General features: G+C 43.1%; 1 protein-coding gene across 1 annotated transcript in view; it reads right to left on the bottom strand.

Moving 5' to 3' along the window:
- APBA1 (amyloid beta precursor protein binding family A member 1) overlaps positions 1-18,652 on the bottom strand; it is a 101,126-nt gene extending 82,474 nt beyond the window's left edge. The window contains exon 1 of the mRNA XM_068422350.1: positions 18,522-18,652. The gene's annotated coding sequence lies outside the window, so the exon portion shown is untranslated. The remainder of the gene's footprint in view (positions 1-18,521) is intronic.
- Between the last annotated feature and the right edge of the window lie 3,163 nt (positions 18,653-21,815).

Here is a 21,815-nt window from a genome sequence, read left to right as displayed (position 1 = left end):
ATGCTCCCTCTCTGGCAGTGTTTAAGGCCAGGTTGGATGGGGCTTTGAGCAACCTCGTCTAGTAGAAAGGTGTCCCTGCCCATGGCAGGGGGGTTGGAACTAGATGATCTTTAAGGTCCCTTCTAACCCAAACCATTCTATGATTCTATGATTAAATACTAAGGGTAGACCTCCAGTTGATTCTAAATAAACGTAACTCCACAAAATTGAATACAGCTTTGTGTTACTGACAGGATTACAGCACAGCTACAGATATTTAAATCAGATGCCTCTAGACTGTTTTTTCCTCATTAAAAATATTGTTTCTTCCTACATTCCTGGAGCAAGTGAAAATCATTGTTTGGGACCTGGCTAGTTATGCTAGAAGCAGATCAGTGAGACCTGCTAAGTCAAAGGACCTTTGGAGACTCTCAGATATTTTCTAGTTCTTACTCATGCACTTTTTCAAATTCCCAAGGATTTGCAATCTTGAAATCCCCAGGAAGAAAATTTCACTTAGGGAAGACAAATTCAGAAAGAACGCTTTTGATAATACCCTTTGCACTTTCACTAATTTTCAACTCAGATATTTTGGATTTCACTGCTCAAAAGTATAGCCTCAGCTGCTACCCAGGGCTTCCACAATGCCATGCTCTGCTAGCCTATTAATGGCTCAGAAAACACCCACATGCTCATCTCTATGGGGTCTTTCTAGGAGCTATTCTAGAGCAAGCAGTTAGCGAAAATGTAAACAGAAACATGCAACGCAATAACTACTGTCAAAATAAACTAAGTGCTACCTTAAACAAAAAAGGTCATCTCCCACACGTAGAGAGGATTATCAATTCATTTCTTCTACCCTTACGTTCCCAACACCAAGGCAGCAATGTCACCTTAATTTTTTTTTCGTTGCTCTACACAGAAAGAAACAAGTAGAAGGGCACTTGGAAATATTTTTCATTTCCAGGCACTTGTAGCACTTTTCACACGATACACATACAAGTTAAACCTTTGCACAAACTTCAGTGAATTTAGCCAAAATTCATGGAAAACTCTGAACTGCCTCAATAACAAGGCCCAGGCATCAGGCAGTAGTCGTTTAATTACATGTTTTGTATTTATGGAAAAGATAAAGTTAATGTTATTCTAAACCCTGTAGGTTCCTGGAAGTCACAAACTGCACCTGAGCTCTCCTACCATTCCACCACCCTCTCAGTGACTTCTGATCTGGGTTATATATAGAGCACCAACAACTTCAGCAATTTACTAGCAAACTTAGAAACAAAAACCAAACACAAACGTTGACAGTTCCCTGGAAGATTTACTGGTGTGCCTTCAAACTCCTCAAACTACTCACACAACACAGGAAAAGCACAGCGGTTGTGAACCACAACGGACAGCCAGACCACCAGTAGAGCAGGTAACTTCTCTGTCTCACCCAACAGGCTTCCACATCAGAAACCATTGCTGCAGCAGTCTTTTGGGTCACCTCAGCAGACTGAGCAACTCATGTGCAGCTCATGGTTATGCGGACCACACCAGCTTCTCCACCCTACTTCACCATTGTTCCCACGCTAAAGATGTGGAAAGGTCTGTCCAATTAATGGATTTCACACAGCTTTCAAAAGCAGGAAAAAGACCTTAAAGAGATAAAATATATCAGTATCTGCTGTATACCACTCATAGAAGCTGCTTTATTGGAGATTGTACAGTTTTTCAGCTCTGACTTAAAACTTAGACTCTTCTTTGGCAAAAAGGTTGAGGGAGGAAGGGAAGGAGAAACAGTGTGTACAACCTGCTAGACCATTAAATACTTGCAAGTAAAATACATCCAAGGAATCAGCTAATTCATGCTGTATGTAATGACATGCTGTACAATAATTTTCCCAATTCTGAGTAGCACTGAAGCCACACCGTCAGTTCCACACAATTGTAATCACACCATTTGCAATCAAAACGTCACCACTCAATGAAGTCAGGCTTGATGCCTCATTATCTTTTGATCCTGTGCAAGTACGGGTTGCAAGTGTTCAATAGCAGCATTGCCTGCTTTGCATGCTGAAGGTATTACAGTGATGGGTAAAATGTGTAAATGTGGGTATACAATAAAGAACACTATGAAATTCAGGATGACTACAGAGACAGCAACAGTGTACAGAAATAATGTTAATCAGTCTTCTATTACTAATGAGCATTTGCCACAATGCCAGATTTTAAAAGCACGGGGAACAAGATTTGGAGAGAAGTGTCAATGAGAATCCTCAGGGCTACAGTGGCATAGCTTGAACCACCTGTGAGAAAGCAAGGAGAGAAGATGTTCTGAAACAGCTCAAGGCATCTTTCAATCATAGTACCTACTTCACGTTTCCAGCAAAAAAAGTTTGTGTACAAACACACAGCACCTTCTTTTGACAGCCAGCTCTGGCAATCAAGACACTTCAGCTAGAAATTATACTGTCCCTGGAAAACAACAATCAGGATCTAAAAAACTCTTTGTTGATCTATATTAACTCCCAAATCCTATAAATCATTTCCAAAGTATGCCATAGCAGTGTTTCAGCTAATCCAGCATTATTATCACAGCTTCTCCTAACATTCAGAATTGCTTTTTCTAACACCTTTAACTCCCAATCATCCTTCTTTGTTTTACCACTTTCAAAAAAATTAACTAACCCCCTTCCCACACTGGCCATTATTTCATTGAGGGTACTTGTATAGCATTACTATTTTTCTCATAATCTCTTTTTACCCAGCACCTGTATTGCACTCCCTCTGCCACTCACTGTGCATTTATCTGATCCTTACAATTTAAGTTGATTTTTCTACAGATTTTACTTCCTCTGTATTTTTTTAAGGAGGAAAGGCAAGTAGCACAAATTGTGGTCATGTTTGGAATTACATGAAAGATAGACCCATCGGTACAGGGCGTACTTGTTAGAAACATTCCACTAACTTGCAAAGGAATAAAAAAAATAGTACAAAGCATGGCTATATGCAATTACACTACACCTATGAGACAGGTGATACTGACTCACCAATAACTTCTGATCTTCTTTTGCAAGGATCAAACATACCAATGTTCATTCCTAAACTTTACTATATTTCAATCAAACTTCAAATATCAACCTAAAACAGCTGACCAGCAAGAGTCATGGAATGCCGCTTCAAGGGAAAAACTAAAATGGAAGATGATTTACCACATCACCAAATGGATGTTCTCATGGAAAAAAAAACAGTATCAGAAAACTACATCTGGTAACAAACAAAGAACAAACAACAGAAGGAAAGAAAATCTGCTTATATCAGTTTCAAAGATGAAGTCATCCCAGATCGTGAAAAGCAAAGCCATGTCAAAATCCCTCAGAAAGAGATCATTCAAGTTGAGGATTGCTCCCTATAGTATCGTTGAAGCCCTTGCACCGCTGAGTATTCACTTCTCAAAAATATATCTTCCCTCACTCCCTGGGAGACTATTTCACAGTCTAGTAGACCTCAGTGTTGAGCTTTTTCCAATGCTCAGTTCTCCTTTCTGTATCTCACCCCATCATTCACAGTTAGGTCCTCCTTACCATACATAGCTTTGCTTTCTGCTGCTTCTGCCAGGGCTTTTCGGTTAGGAAGCAAGATTATTCCCCTTTGTTAACAAAAAGGAGATAACATTTCAGTCCTCTGCAATTATTAGGAATCTCTCCTACCCTTTGAGCATCCCTGTGTTATTTATTTCAAGACAAACAACCCACGTTGTAAGAGACACACAACTAAGGCAGAGATCAAAAGTTTACAGGTTCTTTTAAAGCAAAGAGCTTCAATGGCAAGCTAAGCTCCAACACTGGAAACCTGCTATTAAGAGTGTAACATTACCCTTAACTCACTCCCTGTATTCCTTGCTGTCTCTCTTCAACAGGTCAAAAATTGGCAGAGTGAAATCTTTTTCTCACAAGACACATTCAAAACCGCTAACCCTGGACTTCTGTCATGTCTCAATTCAAAGAGTTGAACAAAAGAAATTGTTTTATTGATGTTGAAACAAAATGTAATTTTCACAGGGTAGACTAATAACCCAATTTCCGCTCAAAATTACTGTAATTCTTTTCTTGACAGCATAAAGTTTACCAAGTAAAATGAAGTAAGCTTGCTTCTGCAATCCAGTAATGCATCTGTCCCTAATGAATCAATAAAAATCACACAAACCCTTGAATAAGGCAGCGTACAATCACAGCAGCAACAATGGGTAACCTCCTTTGCTAACTGAACACTACAGAAGTGCCATGTACTTGATACGCAGATGATAACAAGGGAAACTGTGTCCACAGCTGTCACAATGAAGTCCTCTGTTTCTGTAGTTCACTCAGCATCTTTATCAGTGTGATAGAAGAAAACCAGATGCCATCTTATTCATGTACATATAGATACCATCCCAACACTATATTCAGCATTATTAAAAAAACAAACATAACACTGAGAAAAATTTCTTTCTTTGACCGTAAATTCACTAGGCCACAGAAAAAGGAAAGACTTTCGCTGAGCCTGGAGTATTAGAGCTATGCAGAACAGTAACCACCCACTGCCAAGTCTTTAGCATGAAGAGATAAATATTTATTTAGACACTATGGGCCACTGGCTCCAAACTGTGGACTGTGAAGCTGTTTGTATCACAATGGTGAAGCATCTGCCAATTTTTAAGCTTTAAGGTTTTCCCATTAACCCAGTCCATGATTCTCCTATAATTTCCAAGAGATAAAGTTATTTTCTCCTGAAACGTATGTTTTTAGACCAAATATACATTCAGACATGAACTCATGCAGCTCTATCCCCATGCATCCTCTACAGGTTCATCAGATCCTTTGCAAAAATGTTTTTTCTAACCTCGATCCCTCACAGATAAAAATCCACTATTACATCATTGCTTTTTCTTGGGGAATACATCACACATACTGGGAACTCATGAATGGGGCTACATTTAGAAGAGGAAGAATTAGCCTCCTCAGGACAAAAAAGAACAACTGGAAAACACGATGAGACGTAATTTACAAACCAGCTACATATGGGAGGGAACAGAAAAAAAGTAGAGGATTAAATCCTCAGTGCATACAATTCAAAGGCATTTAAAATACACAGTACTCACAGCAAAACTAGAACAGATACACACCAGATGCAAAATAAAATGTTTATGTGAGATTACCTCCCAGATCTTGTTACAAGTGCAGTGCACATGCAGATGGAGCTGAAGGATGAGAATGCTGTGCCTTACAAGAAGGAATTTAATTTTCACATACTACACTTAGGGACAGGAAAAATAAAATTATAACTAGCACACAGGAAGGTTTCCTCTGAGGTACCTGGACCTGAGACTGAAGAAACTGTGATCATAAAGATAATCCTGCAAATACAAATAAAAGCAGTGCTACCATCCTGAGGCCGCAGACAAAAAGTGGCAACAATACTACTGCCATCTCATAAAATGCAAATTGAAATTGGTATATTTTCACTCCATGTTTGCTTCTGACACTCAAATACCCCCTCACAAGTGAAAGTGTCAAAAATCTCATCAGTTCTCTGTGTCAGTGCTTGGTAAGCTACAAATATCAGCACGAACCGATCTGGGAGCCACTAAAAGAGAATTCAGAAACCACTGCCTGTGGGGAAAGCGTATCACTGCTGATGAGCAACAGAACAAAAGACTAAGCTTCTAAGGCTTTAGTCTCTCCTCAGCAGAAAATGGCTTCCAGATTTGTACCCTTGAAGCTTAACATGTTGATCCACACATTTTCTCTTTAGACAGGACTGCAGCCAGAAGATTTTGCTGTTTGGATAATAAAAGCATGGTGGAGATTTTTAGGGGGATTCCTTCCTCTTGGTAAAAAACACTCACATTTCATGAACATTGCTGTTAAATAGCTGTGGTCATGGGATCTTAGGGTGTCTTCAAAAGATCAGTTAATAAACAAGTGTACAAGAATAAACAGACTTCAGAAATATAACAGTCTGAACATATAATATTCAGGTACAACAGTAGGTACTTTTTATACTGATGCTAAGCCCTCGTTATGTATTTGGCATTGGCTTGGTTACAGCAAGTATGAGACAACTCAACTCACTAACATGCTGTATCATCAAGAAGCACCAGATGGATGATCCAATTACACAAAGTCCCTTCCCTTCCCCACTCCTTTCCTCCAAACTGGATATGATTTTTACAGAGCAATGGTGGGCACCAACATGGAAAATCCTATGTTGATAATTACTTACCTACCAAAGTGTAATCACCGCTCCAATTACTTTAGTCAAAACTAATGGTAAAATGTGGTCCTGATCCTTGATCTTGAAACCGTTTACAAAGCTGTACTGCTGCAGTGCTTGCAAGGCTTCAGGAACGTCTAGTTTGACCAGCATGAACACAGAACTATGCACAACTGAAAGTCTCAGGCAAGCTTGATTCTTCCCTAAATAATCCACTCCTGCCACCAACCTCATGCAAGATCCCCTGACATCGCCTTAACTGGTGACTGATACTTTTTTGGACTTTCAACATCCCAATTTGTCTTCTTGGTGGGGGGGGGGAAATTAACTCGACTCCTCCCTTTCCAATATCCTCCCTGTTATGCAGACATGTCACTCGTAGACTGCTGCTGCTGGAAGGACTGACCACAAGAGCAGTGCAAGATCTCTTCCTCCTCAGGTGGCACCAGTGGAAAACGGGTGGGTTTCCAGTGAAGCTGCAGCGACAGACCGCTGCCTCGCGTTGAGTGACTCTTCTCTGCAAGCAGAGCCTTCCTTCCTAAAATCCACCAGCATCTCAGCCAGGTCTCCCATGCCGTTCAAACTAAGTATGAATAATTATAGGTGACTTCATAGCACACCACTTCATACTTCAAAGATCTGATGACTTCGTATTCGCAAATGTGTCTTCTCTCCCTAGCATGAACCCCCACAGGTGCCAGGTCAAGGCCAACGAAATCCATCCAAAGACTTCATTGGATTCTTCTCATAGCCACTAAAGCACTCAGTTTTATCTGGATTATCAGGTATGCCCACTATTCAGCACCTCGCTAAATCTGAAAAGCAAATACAAAATGGATATCACCAAGGTTTGTACACTACTACACTGCAGTAACTGTGTGAAATAATGCGAAAGGCCATGAAGCCGCAGGATTCCTGTCATACATTGGAGAGAGGGAAAGTCTTCAACAGGCAGAGTAAATAAAGTGACACTAGATGTGCACCTAGTTGGAGGAGGTTAGTCTTTGGGGGGTGTGTGTCTGATTTTTTGACACACTAAGCATTAATAACCGAGACACAGAATATTATAAAAAACAGAAAAATAGCAGCTTTTTTGTGTACTGTCATTAAGTCCTTGCAGTTCATATGATTACTAAACCTTCAGACTGACTTCATAAGTATCTTAACTGACTGAAAAAATATCTTTCTCTTCCTTGCATCACAAAAAGACCCGAATTATTCAACCTCACCCTGTGAATTCCTTCCCAGTAATTTCACCTCTGGTTTCAGGTATAAGACACCTACAAAAGTACAGGACATATCCCTCAGTGTTTCCAGTGCCCAATGGCCCTAAAGTCACTGTTCTACACACTCTGCCATTTGAAAACACGAGGCTCTTGGACAGGCAGCTGAAAAAGTCTTCCTTTTCCAAATAAATGAAGTGCTTTTCTTAATAAAAAAGGAACTCTTACCTTACTGCTGTTTGTGCTATTCTGTTATCCAGAGTGTATCTAGTGTATGTATATAAACCTGCACCACAGAGCCTGTGGATGCCACTGCTTACAAGACCGTAACACAGAGCTTAACACTGCAGATCAAAACTGAGCTGTGAACTGCTGAGGTTTCAACACAGTTATACAGTGGAAAGAAAAAATACTAAAAAATATCTTTGGACCTCTACCTAAGAAGTCATTATCTTCATGGATAAAGATGCTGAAGAAAAAAGTACCTTCAATAAAATACACATTTGCATATCAGAAATGTGACATATAAAAATGGCCTGTGCTCCATGCATAAAAAGGCTGTTCATTGCAGTTCTAATTCCTAGAGAATCACCAAAAGGCAATCATTTTTCGAGTAGAGAACTTACTACTTTTTTGATAATTGACTATATGAATATTAACTGTATAAAAGCTAGGATTGTGCTTTTAATATTTAATTCTCATGCAACTGTCTTTCCATGCTGGCATTCAGTTCAAAATGCTTCTATTGGGGTAATGCTTCAGGGAGTAATTTATCCTGAGAGGGGTCTGACAGAGAACCAGGTCTCCTCTAGGAAATGTTTTGTTATTCCTGGTCAATGACAGCTAACAAAGGGATTAACAACGGGATCCCAGTGACACAGGCACTCTCATAACCAGTGCAGCAGAAGACATGAGGCAATGCTCCATGTCACCTACGATAACCAACATAACCCAAAGAGTAACCTGATACATTACCGAAACTACTTTTTATCTAAAATAAGCAGTGATAAATGCAGCTTATAGAAATCCTCATCAATTTATTCTTTTCTTCTCCTTCTACCTTACTTATTTGGCTTTCTTTGAGACAAAAAATTTGTTCAAGAGGCTGGGATATCTTGGCTCCAAAACCAGAAATAATCAAGCCAGTAGCTAAGTAGAAATACTAGTTATTTTTAATAAAGTAGGTATATTTGAATCCAGAACATGTTTTGATGTATTGTATATCAAAGCATTGAATGTGTGTAACTCCTAAAGTACAGATGTGTTTTCTGTAGCCTTAATTACCTTTAAATTTGCATTCAAAAGCACCTTGACCTAAGCTGAAATAAAGACATTCCGCTTTTACAGTTTTCTTAGGTAAAGAAATAAGGCGAGATGTGAGAGTGTGTTAAGTGCCTAACTCAACTTTAACTGCAACTAAAATGGCTGATTCCAAAATCGATGTGGCCCAAAGGGCCACCGCACTCAAAATACAACCCATTAAAACTGTCTGGCTTGGACAAGACTTTAAACAAGGGCTAAGCAATCAGACTAATTATGATAAGGCTGTAGTTAAAATTCTAAAGCCTGGATGTGGAAGCTAATGCAGAGCCAGCATTACAAAGTACGGCGCTGTCCCCTCGGACCAATGCCCAACTTCTTGCCAAGAAGGCATAAAGCTCAAACGTCTCTCCCACACTCCTCACAGACCTAGCACAGTCCTGCATGAAGAAGCTTTCAAGGACTTTGGGATTTTCTCACTGTTATGAAATAAAATTAAGCATGCCAAAATCTGAATTATGTCATGGCAATATCATAAGTGGATTACATTAATCATTTATCAGCAAGGGAAGATAATTCTTGAGCGAGAGCAGAACCCTGAGTTCATCCCTGTTTGTCACTCTGAGACAAAAGGTACAAGAGCTGTGGATATCAGAAATACATGTAAAGTTCATGGAAAGGGTATGTAAAATGTCCACAGAAAATGCAATGGAATTACAAAGCTACAGACTAGTTTTACACTGACTCTTTTATTTAGTACAAGTTTCTGTCAGCTCACCACAAAGTTATTGGGGGAGATTTTCTTCATTAGGTAAAAGGTAACTGCACAGCACATAATTAGTATGAATTCTGCTTAATAAATCTTTCAATTTTAAAAATAGTGCTCTAATTTTTAATCTGTTGCAACACAATTTAATGCAAAAAAATGTTTTCTAAACTTCTGGACGTACTCTTCTCCATTTTGATCATCTTAAAAATCTAATTTAAAAAAAAAAAAAGAAAAAAATTATCAGATCACTGGATAAGCTACTACAGCAAATACACCCGCATTTCAGCCTTTTCCTGGGTGGAATGACTATGCTAAGATGGACTTAAAACCCAGCACCCATCAGGAGGTAATTGTCATTCCCCCCGCACAGTAGACGCTCTTCACCCCAACCCTCCCGTCGCCCCAACGGCAGCGTGAGCAGCTCTCTGCACGTCAGCTCGGCCGGCAGAGGAGCTGTGCCCCATCCCGCCGGAGCAGTAGGCAAAACCTTCTGCACACTCTTGTGTTTGAAACCCAGGAGAGGCACCGTGCTTAGGCTTCAGAGCTTCATGCTTTAGTTAAGACAAAAGCTACAAACATGGCATGTGCAGCCCCCGTCTTAGTCACCCCATCTGAGCAAGGCTTAGATCAGATGGCTTTTAGGGATCCTTTCCAACTCACGTTACTCTGTGATCATAAAAAAGCTCGTGTGATAAAGCTGTTAAGAAAAGAGAAGAAAAACAACTCACCTCCCCACACACATCACACAAAATGTACCACTTTCCTCTTCCAAGAGTGGAGGCAGTACCCACGCTCCCAAAACTCACCTGAGACAGCCAACATACAGCAAACTACTGGTTTTGCCTGTTCTTAGGATTTGAAGAGTGTTAGTTAGCATTCTGCTTATGTTAGCTTGAGGAAGACCTAGAGCAAAATCTTTTACCCTCCGCTTCCTCCCCCTGCTCTGGCGGGAGCTTTGTTAGATATTACTCTCAGTTGTTCTTTTAAAAATGTTTTTCTAATTTATATTTATTTAGTCTAAAGAGCTATATTTAAGATTTCCAAAGCACCAATGTTTCAAACATGATCAAAGTCCCAACAGAAGAGACACTATATAAATACACAGTAACAGTAACACTGTCGGCAAGAATTGCAACTCACATATCAGAATGAAAAAAGAAATCCATGAATAAAACCTAAGCATATGTTAGGAAAAAAAATAATATTCACTTATGTTTTAAATATTCCATTATGTTCTGATTTTTTTCCTCCTTCTTCTGTTTAAAAATACCTTCTTTTACCCAGCCCCTAAGCTCTTGCCCACCCCAATATCCACCAATTTTTGAGCAAAGGATGTTTCTTGTAAAAAAATTCTGAATGATCACCAGAAGATCAGAAAGACCTTTTCTCTTATGTACAAAAATGAAAATAATTGCAGAGAAACAAAATTATTTATCCGGATTAATACACGGCACCAAACCTGTATCTCCCAGATATCAAACCAGTACCTCAACCACACATATAGAGAAAGGCAGTTCTTCCCCTGATAGATATCCCCAGCATGGAAAAAATAAAGCAACAGTGAGTTAATGTAGGGTAGTTGCTCAGTCGATCTTGGTAGCAGATGGCCAAGTTTTGTAGACTCCATGGCTCTGCTGTCCTGGTGTTTTCCTGATCTGTGCTCATCTTTCAGAGCTGAAAATCTAAATATCGAATTCAGCAGGGATGCTGTTGATGCACAAAAAGGGTGCCACGGAGGTTCAGAAGAGTTAAATCAGTTTAAAAAAGAAATTACCCCTAAAAGGATTCAGCCCAAATTCCAAGGATGTGCTGCTCATCTGCCACATTCACCCACAGACTTTTAATGAGGTCTCTCACTCCCTACTCTAACTTAATTTTCCTCAGATATGTGACAAGGTGGTCATCTTCTATGGAGAGTAATTTTTATTGAAGTGCTCATTAAAAAGAAAGAAGCAAGTAATGCTTAATTGCTGCCTTACGAGCAAGATTTGACAGACCAAACAGATAATCCAAGAGCATGCTGGACAGCATGGTGGGGACCATACATGTCTAAAAAAAAATAAATGTAAACACTCTTAAGTTTTTTAAACATTTTGAAATAATTGGCTACATGTTGCAGAACATCACCTCCTCCTTTTGCTAGGCAATGGGAAAAACAGAGTCTCCCAGTGTGGTCTACCTCACCTCGACTATTTATTGTTTTCAACACTTCTAATCCATTTCTTTCACTAGTTTCCTTGATGATGTACAAAACCCCACTGCTTATCCACAGCCATTTATACAGGCGTATTGGATTATGGAAACTTCTCCCAGTAAGTATTTGCAATTAGACAGAACACAGCACAGGAAACACCTTGTAGGACATGATCCTCAAAGGACAACACAACGGAGCAGGTGAGATGCCACTTTCCCAGCAGCATCTCCCTGCTGGCTCCTTGGAAACAGATCTGCACTCCCATTCCCACTCCTCCTCCCATGTCAAGATGGAATCTCTCCAGCAGAAAGGGTCTAGTGGAAAAATACCATCCTTCGGTCCTAGAGTACCCTCAGATAAGTCCTCTGCCATCCACAGCTGTCACGTACCCACTACACTGCTCCTGTATTTATTTCTTCAGTATTAGGACAGGTATTATCATCATTTGCCTGCATATGTGAAAGCAACACACAAAGATGTTTCCCTAGGCCCCTTCAGTAAAGCAACAAACATACAGCTTTTTTAGAAGCATACAGTCTCATGCAGTGGAAACCGAAAAATACTATCACACTGCTTTGAACAGCTGGCTTATCCAATCAACCAATACTATGAATCAAAAACAATCAATCTGTCTTTCAGAAACCTTTGACCCTTACAACATATGAATTACACACAATCTATCACAAATAAATGAGCAGACGTTTGTTTGCTAGACCTCTCATTAAGCAGGAATCTTCATTTTCTGTGAAAACAGAAAAAACATTTAAAAATGCGTTACTGGAAGATCAAGGTTAGCTTAAACCTACAGTAATAGGATCTTGTCCAAAGTTAAGCTTCAATTAATCAAGTTGCACTGCCTATGGACAACATGTATTACACTATCTGAAGCACCTCTAATTTTTTTTAGATTTTTCTTTTAGCATAAGAGAAAAGGTCTGATTCTTCTAATTCATAATGTCATATAAATCCAAAATAGCTATGATCAATAGTTGACAATTCATGTGCCAAGGGAAAAGATGCTGAATCTGATCTGAAGTATCTAGGCCATGAGAGGCAAGTTAAAAGTTTTAGCTCTGATTTTTCTTTTGTTTTGTATATTTGATGACTCTAAAGTTTATTGTATAATTTTTTTTAACGTTGTCCTGGTTTGGCCTAAACCAGACTAATTTTCCTTTCAGTGATTTTTACTTTCAGCTAAGTCTCTTCTAAGTAACTGCACTTTCTGAAACTAACTGCATGTTTTGCAGACAGTGTCTGCTTCTATGACTGATAACGCTCAAAGTTTGTAGTTATCACTGAGGTACCCGTTAGGGATGTTATGCAGAAAGGCTCTTGCTGTACTTATTAGAGAAACCAAGGTCACTGCTGAATTCCTCACTGATTACGAGTGAAGAGCCACAGGAGGGTCGCACCTGCAGGGAGGAGCGGACAGGACAGGCGACCCAAAATTGACCAGCGAAGGTATTCCATCCCATACATGTCATTCTCAGTATAAAGTGGGGGGATCACGAGGGTCTCGCCACCTTCTGCTATGGCCGGTGTCCCAAGAGGACATTTTCCTGCTGTCCCCGATCCCGATCTGTGCATCCCTGAATCCAGTTCCTGTCTGTAGCTGGGCCCAGTCTGCGTCTTCCTGGAGCCTGCCCTGCAGTGCCGGTGGTGACGTGACTGACATCGGGGGAGCTCAGTCTTGGTTTTGGATACATTTGTATATATTTAATTATTTCCATTATTATTATTATATTTTTCATTATTATAGTTCATTAAAACTGTTCTAACTTTCCAACCCATAAGTCTCTCTCCCTGTTCTCTTTCCCTTCCCTTCTCGGGAGGGGAGGAGGCTTAAGAGAGAGCGTCTGTCACCAGTTTATTAGCTGGCCCAGCCTTAAACCATGACAAACATGACCATTCGTTTGGGATACTAACCTTGAGCTCACATACACGCAGTAACATCACAGAAACAATGCAGTGTGTATTTTTCCAGACACGTTTTCTGGATTTACTGTTACTTTTTCCTGATTTTGTTTGCCATAAACACTACTGCACACTGAGACAACCTAAAGCCAAACAACAAAATCACTGCAAATGACTACCACATTGGCCTGTTAAAAATACAAAATAAGCAGCTGAACAGGAGATTCCATTTCTTTGCGCCCGCATGTCTTTCACGTCAGCTCTAGCACCAGCAGGCACCGCTCAGAAAAAGAAAAGGCAAACTTTGTTTCAAAGATGCACATAATCCTCATATTGCAGGCTTTTTAAGTTTAAGAACATAAGCATTGTACATGACTGTGGCTTAAAATGGTATCAAAGAATCACAGAATCACAGAATCACAGAATGTTAGGGATTGGAAGGGACCTCGAAAGATCATCTAGTCCAATCCCCCTGCCGGAGCAGGATTACCTAAATCATATCACACAGGAACGTGTCCAGGCAGGTTTTGAATGTCTCCAGAGAAGGAGACTCCACAACCTCTCTGGGCAGCCTGTTCCAGTGTTCAGTCACCCTCACCGTAAAGAAGTTTTTCCTCATATTTATGTGGAACCTCCTGTGTTCCAGCTTGCACCCATTGCCCCTTGTCCTGTCAAGGGATGTCACTGAGAAGAGCCTGGCTTCATCCTCATGACACTTGCCCTTTACATATTTATAAACATTAATGAGGTCACCCCTCAGTCTCCTCTTCTCCAAGCTAAAGAGACCCAGCTCCCTCAGCCTCTCCTCAGAAGGGAGATGTTCCACTCCCTTAATCATCTTCGTGGCTCTGCGCTGGACTCTCTCTAGCAGTTCCCTGTCCTTCTTGAACTGAGGGGCCCAGAACTGGACACAATATTCCAGATGCGGCCTCACCAGGGCAGAGTAGAGGGGGAGGAGAACCTCTCTCGACCTACTAACCACGCCCCTTCTAATACACCCCAGGATGCCATTGGCCTTCTTGGCCACAAGGGCACACTGCTGGCTCATGGTCATCCTGCTGTCCACTAGGATCCCCAGGTCCCTTTCCCCTACGCTGGTCTCCAACAGGTCTGTCCCCAACTTGTACTCATACCTGGGGTTGTTCTTGCCCAGATGCATGACTCTACACTTGCCCTTGTTATATTTCATTAAATTTCTCCCCGCCCAACTCTCCAGCCTGTCCAGGTCTCTCTGAATGGCTGCACAGCCTTCCGGTGTGACAGCCACTCCTCCCAGTTTGGTGTCATCAGCGAACTTGCTGACAGTGCACTCTATTCCCTCATCCAAGTCATTAATGAATATATTGAATAGAACTGGTCCCAGTACCGACCTTTGAGGGACTCTGCTAGACACAGGCCTCCAACTGGACTCAGTCCCATTGACCACCACTCTCTGGCTTCTTGCCTTCAGCCAGTTCACAATCCACCTCACTACCCGATCATCCAGACCACACTTCCCCAGTTTAGCTGTGAGGATGCTGTGGGAGACCGTGTCAAACGCTTTACTGAAATCGAGATAGACCACATCCACAGCTTTACCATCATCTATCCACCGGGCTATGTCCTCATAAAAGGCTATCAATTTGGTTGAGCATGACTTCCCGTTGGTGAAGCCATGCTGAGTGCCCCTAATGATCCCCCTATCCTTGATGTGCCTAGAGACAGCACCAAGGACAAGTTGTTCCATCACCTTTCCGGGGATGGAGGTGAGGCTGACCGGTCTATAGTTACCCGGGTCCTCCTTCCTGCCCTTTCTGAAGATTGGAGTGACATTCGCTTTCCTCCAGTCCTCAGGCACCTCTCCCGTTGCCCACGACTTAGCAAAGATGATGGAGAGTGGCCTAGCAATGACTTCCGCCAGCTCCCTCAGCACCCGCGGGTGCATCCCATCAGGACCCATGGATTTATGGACGTCCAGATTGTTTAATTGGTCCCTGACCCAGCCCTCATCTACCAAGACAGATTCCTCCTCTATCCTGACTTCTTCTGTGGCCTCAGGGGTCCGGGGCTCCTCAGGACAGCCTCCAGCAGTATAGACAGAGGCAAAGAAGTCATTCAGTAACTCCGCCTTCTTTTCATCCTCTGTCTCCAGGGCCCCCACCTCATTCATCAGTGGGCCTACATTGCCTCTAGTGTTGGTTTTACCTGCAGTGTATTTGAAGAAGCCCTTTCTGTTGTCCTTGACCTCTCTTGCAAGGTTTAATTCCAAGGAGGCCTTAGCTTTCCTAGTTGCCTCCCTACATCCTCTGACAACAGACTTATATTCCTCCCAAGTGGCCAGCCCCTCCTTCCATGATCTGTACACCCTCTTCTTCCACTTGAGGTTGAAGAAGCCAATTTCTGGTCCAATTAAAATCCATTCAAATCTCATATGCAAAGAATCCAGGTTTCTGGTTAGTATTGCTTATTAGACAGATGACACAGAATTTAGCCTCAAAATCAGTTGTACTTGATTTCAAAGCATTATGGAATCTTTACATCCACATAGAGCAAACATGATGCTCAGGCTTATCTCCAAAAATCCACACCCACTTTCCCTGTCCCACGAGAATATGGGCACGATGGACTACACCAAGATTTTAACCTCCGGCATCCACCATGCCACCACATCCAGCATCACGAAATTTCTTCTAAAGCATTTCTTCCTATGGTTTAAACACGTGAAGACAGTTTTAACAAATAAAAAATTGGGAATGCATTTACACTTCTTCCAACATGTAAGGAATTGCAAACTTATCATAAACAAATGATTGAGAATTAAATTATTAACTCAAGAAATTGTGAAAAGGATTTTATATTGAGTAACCAAAAAGAGTCATACTAAAAAGCTTTAGTGCCTCTTCCTCCTCTCCAACACACCAAATCTATCTTTTCTATCTACCTAGATGTACCAAATCACCTTCCCAGCATTCTTACATTTTTATAACCAAAGGGCTAATCTGTGAATACCTTTACTTTAATAGCCTTCCAAAAGGCTGGCCTTGCATCTCTTAGAAGACAGCATAGTAGCCAAAAAATTTGCTATTTTCAGTGAGGACAATGCATTAATGTAAGATAAAAGTATCGCTTCAAGCTACAACTAGAAACGTCCAAGAAAACTTAGACCAGTGAATTATATGATTCATACTACACAGCCAACCTTGAACTGCTGTTACTTTGTAGAAATCAGTTGGGCCTAAAAGCTCACAGATCTCTCAGTCTCAGATCACATTGTCCAATGAAGGCAAGCTGCCTTTCACTCAGGTTTACATTTCACTCATTAGACATCCACAACATCCGTCCCAAGGTGCATTAGAAGGCTAAATTTTGTGCTTTTGCAGAGTTTCCTGTGGCCTTCCATTATTATTTTCTGGACATTTAATTTTTCAGCCTAAAGACACACAAATGCACAGAATTCAACAGTAACTGTTCTTCACTCCCAAACAGCATTTCCGTGCAGTCTACCCTTCTCCTTCCCCCCCCGCCCCTACACATTAGAGCAAAAGGTAAACACACACCTCACTTTTGGTTATCTGCGTACCACTAAAACGTAGCACCTAGAGAATAACATGTTCTATGTCACCGCCACTGCTTGGGAAAATCAGGCATCACATGCTTGTTCCAGCCATGGGCTGCACAGGCAGGTGCAGCCTGTCCAGATCTTAACGGCAATGCAGCAGAACCTGGAGTACTGTGACTGGAATATTTTCCAGGGCAAGCTGGTTGGGACCCCACGGGCCACAACTACAGAGCAGACGCAAAATTGCAGCCACCTGGGTGTAATCCTATCAGCTGGCATAACATGATGCATGTTGACAAGAAAAATGCTACATGCCCACTCTGCCCTACACCCACATTAGCTCACTCTTAATATATGCAGAGTCAGGCAAACATCTCTGCCTTCTGGTTTCTCAGCAGCTATGAAAACAGCCAGATCTGCAACACAGTCTCTAAAGTAAACTGCAATTCCACAGCCCAAAAAAGCCACAACACGGGAAAGCAAGAAGATGTAGTTTTCCAGCCTAGGCTCAAGTTCCATCTCTCTTAAAAGGCAGATTTATTGACGATGGCAATAAAACAAGCCTTGGAAATTTGCTCCTGTTAACACTGATCTTTCTAGAAAGCAGACGCAGCACACACGGCTGCACTGACCACGACTGTGATTTAGGCAATCGTCATATCAAACTGCTTTTCCGGAAAGAAAAAAATCAAGACGCCTTCCCTTTCCTGAAACCAGTACACGATGGTAGCAGATGTCACCTCCACCCCAGGGATGGAGAGCAGAACAGGCAACTCGCTGCACCCGACAGAGAGGATGGGAAGATACAGGCCCCGTTGGGTTCCCGTCCGCAAGCCGAGAGCCCGGCAGCACCTCCTGCACGAGAGGGCTCTGCTCCCCGTCCGCCTGCGGCCCTGACCACTCGATCGGCTGCTGCAAGATCTCCGCACCACAACCCCCCCGCCCCTTTTCTCGTTTCCCTTTTCACCACAGAAAAGATGCGGAGTGGGGAAAAAAAACAATAATTAAAAAATCAAAACCAGCAAACCAGTGCATTAGGGTATGCACAGCTCCACGCAGTATTATTCCACGAATAACCCATCAACACTAAATGAAATAATTAAACAGACAAAACGACCGAAAGCACGTAACTGCCCGCCGGAGGCTGGCATCGAGGCGTCCATGTCCGCGCCGATGCCGCTCCCCGCAGCCGGGGGCAGGTGCAGGGCCGCCCTCCTCGCTCGGGGACGCGCTCACGGCCGTGCAGCGTACACCAAGCGCCGCAGCCCGCCGCAGCTCCCCGGCCGCGCACCCACCCCGCGCCGCCCGCCCGCCCGCCCGCGGGCCCACCGGCCTCCCCGCCACCCAACGGCGGGAGGGACGGACGGACCCTAACCCCCGCTCCCGGCCGCGGCCCCGCCGCACCTGGTGCGGGTCCGCGCCGCCCCCTCAGCAGGCAGGGCGGCTCCGGCAGGGGTGGCAGCGCAGCGCGGGGCGGAAAGCCCGGCAGGCAGCCACTCCTCCCGCTGCCACCATCTTCCTCCTGCCGCCGCCGCCAGCGCCGCCCGGCCCGGCCCGGCCCCTCCTGCCGCGCCGCACCGCCCTCTGCGCGTCAGCGCGCCCGCCCCGCTCGCGGCGCTGCCCCCGCCCCGCACGCCGCGGGCAGCCGGGGCGGGCAGCCGGGGCGGGCAGCCGGGGCGGGCAGCCGGGGCGGGCAGCCGGGGCGGGCAGCCGGGGCGGGCAGCCGGGGCGGGCAGCCGGGGCGGGCAGCCGGGGCGGGCAGCCGAACCCTGCGCTGCCCCAGCAGGATGCGGGGAGAGGGGCGGCTCGTCTTCTCCCGGCGGGTTCCCGGCACCGAGGAGCGCTGCTTTTCGGAGGGTGCGGAAGTGGCCCCTGATGAAACGCTCATCCCTCTCTGAGGGCCAGCTCTTGCGTGGGTAGTGCAGAGCGAAGGAGGCCCGGCAGGCCACGAACCTTTCCTTCTCGCCTTGGCTTTCGCGCGGGCCCACAGCCTTGGCGTGCCCGGGGAGAGAGGAGCAGGCTCCCACCGCGGAGCTGAGATGTGTAAGGGTGGATGTACCGAGGCAGTGCATCTTCCGTGCAGCTGCCAGCCGGCCTTGGGCATCTTGCACAGCTGCCAAGAGGCTGCAAAGACCGTGGTGCTGCGCACCTAACCAACGTGCACCAGCAGCCTGTATGGAGGCTTATTTCCCCTCTATCACGTTCTTAATCGGTGCCTCTTTTCGTGAAAGAGGGCTACTTACTCGCATGTGCGCATGTATAAACACAGCATTAGTCCTTAGGCTGCATCTATAGCCCAGGCTATAACAGCTATTTTGTCTCGTTACTGCTTCTCCAAGTTGCTGCTCCCTGTACATCCCTGCTGCAGTGATTCTACACGTACAAACAAAATTCTGAATTCCTCAAGATAGTGTCTTGCATTTTATGGTATTTAAATCAATATATCTGGACAGTCATAACTATCAGAAGAAATACACTTTTTTTTTCACAGCCAGGTTGATATCTGATCGGATTTCCATTTAAAAAAAAAGGCGTGAGACTTCAAGATGCCAAAAAATTAATGAAAAATTATAGTATTTGTAACCTAAATTGGTACATTTTGACAGTGTTGTGAATTTGTCTTTCAGAGAACGTGAGAAACATCTATGAGGTGTTTAGGCATGCACCACTGCAAACTATCATAACTAATCTGTACATATCACCACCTTGTAATTATTAACTACTTTAACATAGTGTTAGCTTGGAATATAATTCTGTTTTTTCCCCTTCCAAAAACATACCCAAAAGAGACATTCTGGTTCTTGGTAACAGGGTAGCGCCTGTTCCCCTATTATGACATGGTTCGGCCACTCTGTAAGCACAGCTGTACTTTTTTATCCTAGCCAAAATGCTGCAGTACTCTGCAAATGAAGTCTTTGAAAATAAGAGTACGACAAAAATATTGATGAAAAAGAAGGAAGAAGTTAAGAAAATATGTGACTGTGACTTTTTTTTGCACCGATAACTGCTACCAAAATCCTTTCCTCTCTTTTTAATAGATTGCAAGACTGCGTTTTTTTTCCTCCTTTGCTAATATTTTTCATTCATTGGCCTTTTTCTCTCCTATGCTGGAGACACCTTCCAGCCTGATAACTTTTTCAGCAAAAATAACAAAACCTGGAGGAGATCTTTGTTCCGCTCTTCTTTTCTATGTCCTGGCTATATGGCCATGGTATGGTCCCAGTTTACCACAACTCAGGGTGTACAGGATGCACATGAGAGACTTCCAAAGCTATTGATTCTTGGATAGTGACATTAGGTAAAACACTTTACTTGTGATTAAATTCCTTCTTTCTGTGCTCCCTCTCAAAATAATGAAGCAGTTATGCCTGACTGTGATCTACATGTGCCCTGCTTTAAGAGGGAGATATGACCAGATGACCTCTAGAGGTCCCTCTCGACCTACCTTATTCTGTTATATTCTTAAAATTTCAAAAGATTAATAATAGCAGTCTTCATGACTGCTAAATTATATCCAAGAAAAGTTCTATATCTTAAATGCATTTTTCTTCCAGAGCTCCATTTTATCCCATTTGTTTCACAGCACATCATGACAGGTCTTCTAGTGCACAAGTTGTCTGCGAACCTGAAGAGATGCTACTGCTAATGCAATAGTAGTAGTATGCTGCATTAGCATTGGCCTTCAGGCTCCTGCATGTTTGCAACCTGATCATTGTCATTCAGTCAATTTTTTTCTCTTTCAATTTTGGCAATTAAAATGCTGGAAATTTCAGTCTGTCTGTTTTTGAGGTAAAGCTTTCATTTATGCAACACAGTTTTGTTCTAGTTCTTTCTGAAAATGAAGAAACAATTTGGAGTTTTATATGAAATTGGCCTCCTGGACAAATGTAAACTGCACTTTTAAAACTAACCAGTTCACATTTAAATATACTAAATAAAACCTGACGGAAAAACTAGTATCAAAAGCACCAAGACTAATCTGTAACATTCGTAAAATGAAGTAACGCTGTGGATGAATCTATACAATCTGCTGGACACTAAATTATAACCTTGTGAGGGTGGCAGGTTTCTAAATCATTGTGGCGATCTGTAACAAATGCCAATCGGCCAGCTTCTGGCATATTCAGACACTCTTGCTATATAAATAATGCTGTTTACACTGAACCTATTTTTCAGCGTATATAGTTCCCCCCCTTGCCCCGCATTTCAATTTAAAGACAAGCATTTGCATCATCCTGTGTGTCAATGGCTTTTAAGGCTTGGTACCCCGCCAGTGACCAACACATGCTTACCTCTGGGGAAAATGGGTATGAACAGGCCTTTCTTCCCAGAAGTCCTGCACCAGCTGAGACCAGCCTTGCTGCCTCACGTACAGCTTGTGATCACGCTTGCTGCGCAGCGCTGCTGGGAAGGTAGATGGAAATTGTCAGATTTTAGAGAGCCCTCGTTCCCCTCGGTTCCTGTGTGCATACAGAGCTCCTCTGGGCTTCGTGGACAGTTGTACAGGGTTTCTAAGTCTGCTCCATGACGCCAGTCTGTCTTTGTTCTTGTAATATTTTTAGGGTCATTTGGCACAAGCTGCTGTGTGAGTATCAGCAAAGGATCTATCTCACAGGGAAGAGCCTGGCCCAGGTTTCATACGGACATCTTGTTAGCTGGGCCTGGATATTTCAAAGGGGAAGAAGTTATGCTGAAGTT

The sequence above is a fragment of the Nyctibius grandis genome, chromosome Z (assembly GCF_013368605.1).
Source record: "Nyctibius grandis isolate bNycGra1 chromosome Z, bNycGra1.pri, whole genome shotgun sequence".
Taxonomy (NCBI): domain Eukaryota; kingdom Metazoa; phylum Chordata; class Aves; order Nyctibiiformes; family Nyctibiidae; genus Nyctibius; species Nyctibius grandis.
Note: the sequence above shows the minus strand (reverse complement) of the source record. Positions and strands in the feature narration are given on the sequence as shown.